This window comes from Symphalangus syndactylus, chromosome X (assembly GCF_028878055.3).
Source record: "Symphalangus syndactylus isolate Jambi chromosome X, NHGRI_mSymSyn1-v2.1_pri, whole genome shotgun sequence".
Classification (NCBI taxonomy): Eukaryota; Metazoa; Chordata; class Mammalia; order Primates; family Hylobatidae; genus Symphalangus; species Symphalangus syndactylus.
The window spans coordinates 27,430,203-27,436,597 of record NC_072447.2 but is presented as its reverse complement, the minus strand read 5'-3'; the positions used below and the strand labels follow the sequence as shown (position 1 = coordinate 27,436,597).

General features: G+C 37.3%; 1 long non-coding RNA gene across 1 annotated transcript; it reads right to left on the bottom strand.

The window, feature by feature from the left end:
• Window positions 1–1,132: 1,132 nt before the first annotated feature.
• Window positions 1,133–3,967, bottom strand: LOC129476309 (uncharacterized). The gene is made up of 4 exons (XR_008654907.2): window positions 3,707–3,967; window positions 3,251–3,314; window positions 2,336–2,417; window positions 1,133–1,271 (listed from the first exon to the last, which is right to left on the bottom strand). It is a non-coding gene; the product is annotated as an uncharacterized lncRNA (long non-coding RNA).
• Window positions 3,968–6,395: the final 2,428 nt, after the last annotated feature.

Below are 6,395 nucleotides of genomic sequence, written 5' to 3'. Positions count from 1 at the left end.
TCTTCTAATTAGATACTTGCAAAAACCCCATGGTCACTAATGTATTAGACAAACGCCATCTCTAACTTGAACACCTAAAAAGGCCAAAATAAACATCACAGTAGGGGCACATCATTCCTTGCCTAACTGCAAAATCCCATAGTCATGATCTTGATTAGGGACACCATCAACTCTTATCTGGATGCCTGCGCATTTCCAAGGAAAACACCTTAGTTACAGGCATCTTCATAGCTTAATAGGATATCTGCAAAATTCCCCTGGTCGCTATGGTGGTTAGTCAACATGACTTACAAGAATACTTGCAAACAAACTTGGTCACTCTGTTGGCTTAAGAACACCTGTATTGCTTACCTGGATATCAGCTTTGGTACCAACATCATCTTGTACTTGGATGCAAGCAAAATCTTGCCTTCAGTACCATAGGGAAGTTTTCAATAATCTTTTAATTGGAATTCACAAAAACCCAAAGAGACAATAATGCTTAAGGACAAATCTATAATCTGGACACCTGAAAATTCTATGGGCACTATAAACTTAAAAAAAAAACCATAAAATCTACCTAGATACTAGCAAGTATCTACGATCAACATTGTAGTTAGAGACACCATTAACCCTTGAGTGGACATCTGCAAAAACAGTAATCAAGAGATGACGGTTCAACTAACAATAATATTTAATTTGTGATTTTGCTGCTATCAGTTAAGAGATGATATGAGCCTTAATCACAGTAGAGAAGGCACCATCATCTCTTAAGCGAATCTTTAAAAAAATCATGATAAAAATTGTGTTAGGAATGCATGTACTATACGAACACCTGCAAAATTCTATGGTTACTTGATAATTATGGGGCCCTTCAAATCTACCTGGAAACATTCAGATGTTCAAAGTCGACAACCTACTTAGAGGCATATTTTCGTCTTGACAAGATAACTGCAAAAAAAAGTCATGGTCAATATATAGGTGTTGGACAAAATTATAACTGACTTGGATACCTGAATATATTTTAGTCACTACTAAGGTTAAACACATACCTAAACTCAAACAGAAAGGGATACTGCTTCAGAGTATTTATTGGGACACTATCATTTCTTACTTGAATAGCTGCAAAAAACCTCTGATAACACAAATGTTAGGGGCACCATGTATACTTACCAAGATATCTGAAGATCACATGATCTGTAGGATGCTTAAGGCCCACATAATCGCTTGTCTACAAGCAAAGCCCCCATTAATGGTCATTATGAAGTTCAACATGATCTTTTGGCTGGAACCTGAAAAACACACCGTGACAAATGTGATATAGACACCACTTTTCAACTTGGACAATTGCAAATAATCTTATCCACTTCCATCATTGCAGGATACATCTCTACCTGGAAACTTGCTATAATACAAGGTCTACACCATGGTTAAAGACACCATTGCTTTCTGACTGCACATCTGTAAAAATACCATGGATAATACTGTGATGCAGAACATATGAAAATTACCTGGATGTCTGCAACTCATAAAACACCCACAGTGTAAAAAATAAATTTTCTCTAAAACACAGAACAATAGGGTAACATGGTTACTAGAATTGTTTTTTAAAAAATCACATGGTAAACAAGTTTAGGCAAACAAACATCACTTATCTGGATATGTAAAGACCAGATGATCTGTGATGTTTTAAGAAAACAAATGTTTTCTTAAAATATAAAAATATAAAAAGGGAAAATTCGTGGTTTTGAGAATTGGTAAAGACTATCATTTCCTATCAGAATATTTAAAAAGAAATCATGGTTAACATCAAGTGTTAGGGACACAACCAATCACTTATATCTATACGAAGATCAGGTAACCTGTGCTCTGGTTTAGGTCTCTCCATCATCATTTACCTCAAAACCAGCAATATCACATATTAATTACCATAGATAGGCTCACCATGATCTCTTGACACACTCTGGAAAACACATTGTGGGAAATGGGTTTGGTACTAGTCTAATTCTACTTGTACAACTACAAATTCCCTTGGTTTCTTGAATCTTTTGGGGCCCATAAACGCTAGATAAGGGCAGAACTACGAAGACAAACTATAGGAAGAGGCACCGTCCACTCTTTGACAGATACCTCCAAAAATCCCATGGCCAATGTGGTGATGAGCAATATGATAAAATACCAAGATACCTGCATATATGTCTATCAGTACAAGTGTTAAATACACATTATCTCAAAAGAAAAATACATTAAAAACTCATGGTTCCTGTTAGTATTAGGGACAATTTAATTTTTAAACTGCATACATGCCATAAACAAGGTTTATATAACGGCCTTGAAAACACCATTCATTACTTACATGACTGAAAAGACGAAGGCATCTAATGAGTTAGAGTCACACCATCTCATGCCTGTATACTATCAAACAACTTTTGGGAAGCCTGAAAGAGACAAACACAGTAACACTGTGTTAGAAGGACCATACTCGCTTACCTAAAAATCTGAAGAACAGGTGGTCTGTAGTGTGGTAAGACCCAATTTATCACTGACCTAGTTACTACCAAGAACACATAAATGACCACTGTTAGGTTCACTATGATTTCATGACTACGGGTACCTGAAGAAACACATTCAATGATGAATGTGTTTAATGAAACATGCTGTTTTACCAGCAAAAAAGGACGGGGCACCTGCAACTTGTATCAGTCATTTTCCTCATTAGAGGAACCACCAACGCTACCTCGATCTTAGTAGAACCTTGAGATCAACACCAATGTTAGAGAAACCATCATCGCTTGACTTAGAAATCTCATTGTTCATACTATAATGTGGAAGAGTAGGATAACTCACCTGGATATCGGCACAGCCCTCCTTAGAGACTAATGTTAAACACACATTATACCTCTTTTATTTTTTTAAGAGACAGGGTTTTGTCCTGTCACCCAAGTTGGAGTGCAGTGGTGTGATCACAGCTCACTTTAGCCTCGACCTCCTGGGCTCAAGTGATCCTCCTGCCTCAGCCTCCAGAGTAGCTCATACTATAGGCACATGCAACTATGCCCAGCTTGGTTAGATACTACACATTATATCTAAACTCTAAAATAATAAGGGCTAATGCTTACTAGCCTTGGTTGGGAAAACATCATTTCTTAACTGAATGCCTGCAAAAAAACCATGGTAACACAAAAGTTAGAGGCACCATCCACACTTAATTATAGATCTGATGATCAGATTGTTTTCTGAGTGCTTGCTTAAGGCCTACATCATTACTTACCTAGATGCAAGCAAAGTCTCATTCTTGATCATGATGGGGTTTACCATGACTTCTTGACAGGATCCTAAAAACACATTATGACAAATTTGTGTAGACACAGCTTTTTTCCTTGAACCCTGCAATTAAGCTTATTCACTACCATCATTGCAAGAACCATCAAGTATACCTGGAATCTTGCAGTACTGCAAGGTCTATAGCACTGTTAGAGATACCATTTTCTCTCTACTACTTACCTGCAAACAAACTCACAATTGCTACTATGACATGCAACTCCATGGTTAATTCCTTGGATAGCAAACAGCTTACCAATCACAAAGTTAAACATAAATTTTCTCTAAAATATAAAACAGCAGGATAACATGGTTGCTAAAGTTGGTAAAGACTATCATTTCTTACCTGAGTACCTATGGAAAAAATCACATAGTAAAAAAGTTTAGGCAAATGTATACCACTTACTTAGATATATGAAGATCTGGCTGGGCGTGGAGGTGCACGTCTGTAATTCCAGCACTTTGGGAGGCCAAGGTGGGTGGATTGCTTGAGGCCAGGAGTTCGAGACCAGCTTGGCCAACGTGCCAAAACCCCATCTCTAAAAATACAAAAATCAGCAGGATGTGGTGGTGCACACCTGTAATCCCAGCTATTCAGGACGCAGAGGCACGAGAATCGCTTGAACCTGGGAGGTGGAGGCTGCAGTGAGCCGAGATCACCCCACTGCACTCCGGCCTGGGTGACAAAGCGAGACTCTGTCAAAAAAAAAAAAAAAAGGTATATGAAGATCTGATGGTCTATGATGTGATTAAAGAACACACCATCACTTGCCTGCATACCAGAAATGTCTGCCATACCAACCATTGCTAGGTTTATCAGGGTCTCACTACAGAAACCTGAAATACACATTGTGAAATATGTGTTAAAGGACACAAACATTTCCACCAAGGCATCTGAAAATAACCTTCGTCACTCCATCATTACAGAACACAGAAACTCTACCTGGATACTTGTAATAATGCAAGATCAATACCACTGTCAGGTAAGACGGTCATTTCTTGACAGGACACCTATAAAAATCCCCTGGTTACTGCTGTGGTAAGAAACACCAATAACAAGGATAGGCACTATCACTCAAAACTCAGAGGTTAATCATAAAGTTATTCTAAAATATAAAAAGTGAGAAAAATAATGTTTTTTTAAATTGGTAAGAGCTCTATCATTTCTTACTTGAACAGGTACAACAAAATCATAGTAACAGAAGTGTTAGGGACACCATCACTTACCTATATAAGGGAAGATCAGATGGGCTGGGCTGTGTTTTAGGCCCACATTATCACGTACATCCATATGAGCAATGATCCCTGTTAACTATTATTGATAGGCTCACTGTGACCTCTTCAAATGAACCTAAAAAATATACTGTTGAAAATGTGTTTCCTAAATGTATCATTCTACCTGTACACCTGCAAATTCCCTTGGTCTCTTCCATCATTTCAGGGCCCATCAAAGGTAACTGGATGCTTGCATAACGCCAAGGGAAAACACTTGTAAGAGAAACTTTCCTCTCTTGAAGTGATGCCTACAAAAATCTCAGTATTACAGTGATGGACAATATGATAAATTACCTGGATACTCGCATATCCATATATCACTACAATTGATAAATACACATTATGTGTAAACAAGAATACAGTAAAATCTCATCCTTACTAGCAATGTTAGGGAAAAATTAATTTCTTAACTGCATGCATGACAAACACAAGGTTACAAGAATAGTCTCAAAAAAATCATTAATCACCTACATATCTGAAAATAGGAAGGTTGCTAATGTGTTAATATCACATAATCTTATACCTGTATACTAGGAAAGAACTTAACAGGATACCTGCAGGAATACATGGTAGGCAAGTGTTAAGGGCATCACCCTCACTTACATGGAAATGTAAAGATCAAATGGTCTGATTGTGGTAAACACACTTTCTCAATTAGCAGGTTACAGCAAGGTTCCATTAATGACTATTGTTAAGCTCGATTGTGAGCTCATTACAGAAAACTAAAAAACACATTGCTCAAGTGTGTTTAAGGAAACAATTTGTTTTACATAAAAAAAGACAAGACACGAATAATTCCGGGCACTTCCATCAGCAGGGAACCTTCAACACTACTTGGATTTGCCATGACTTCAATGTCAACAATGTAGTGGCACCATCATCTCTTGATGATGTTGAAGTCTCATGGTCAATAACGTGGTGAGAAACAGTAGGAAAACTTACCTGGATACCTGCATATCCCTCCCTCACTATAAGACTAAGCACATTATAACTAAACTCTAAAATAATGACTAATGCTTACCAGCATTGGCTGGGAAAATATAATTCCTTAACTAAATACCTGCACAAAATATGGCAACATAAAAATTAGGAAAACCATCTACAGTTACCTACATTTCTGTAGATCACATTTTTGTAGGGTGTTTAAGGCCCACATCATAATTGGCTTGGATACCAGCAATGCCCCATTGTTGATCATGATGAGGTTTCCCATGACCCCTTGACAGGAACCTGAAACCACATTATGACAAATGTGTCTGTGGACACAACTTTTCCACCAGAACCCTGCAAATAACTTTTTGACTGCCATCATTGCAGAAGACATAAATCTACATGGAATTTTGCAGTATTCCCAAGGTCTACACCCTTGAAGGACACACCATTTTTTCTTGACTACCTATCTGCAAATATACCACAGTTACTACTATAAAGCACACCAAGTTGTTATCTGTGTACATGCAAATCATTTGATACAGCATAAACCATAAGTTTTCTCTAAATTAAAAACAATATAACATGGTCACTAAAACTAGAAATACTGTCATTACTTACAAAAATAACTGTTACAAAAGCACATGGTAAACAGTTCACATAAACGGACATCACTTACCTAGATATATGAAGATCAAATGGTCTGTGATGGGGTTAAAATGAACATCATTACTTACCACAGATACCAGAAATGTGGCCTGATAATGACCCCTGTTCATTGGGATTTCTTCCAGGAATCTGAAAAACATATTATGACATATGTGTAAAAAACACATAACATGTTCTAGCAGTACAACTTGCTAAGAGCTTTGGTTGCATTTATCACTATG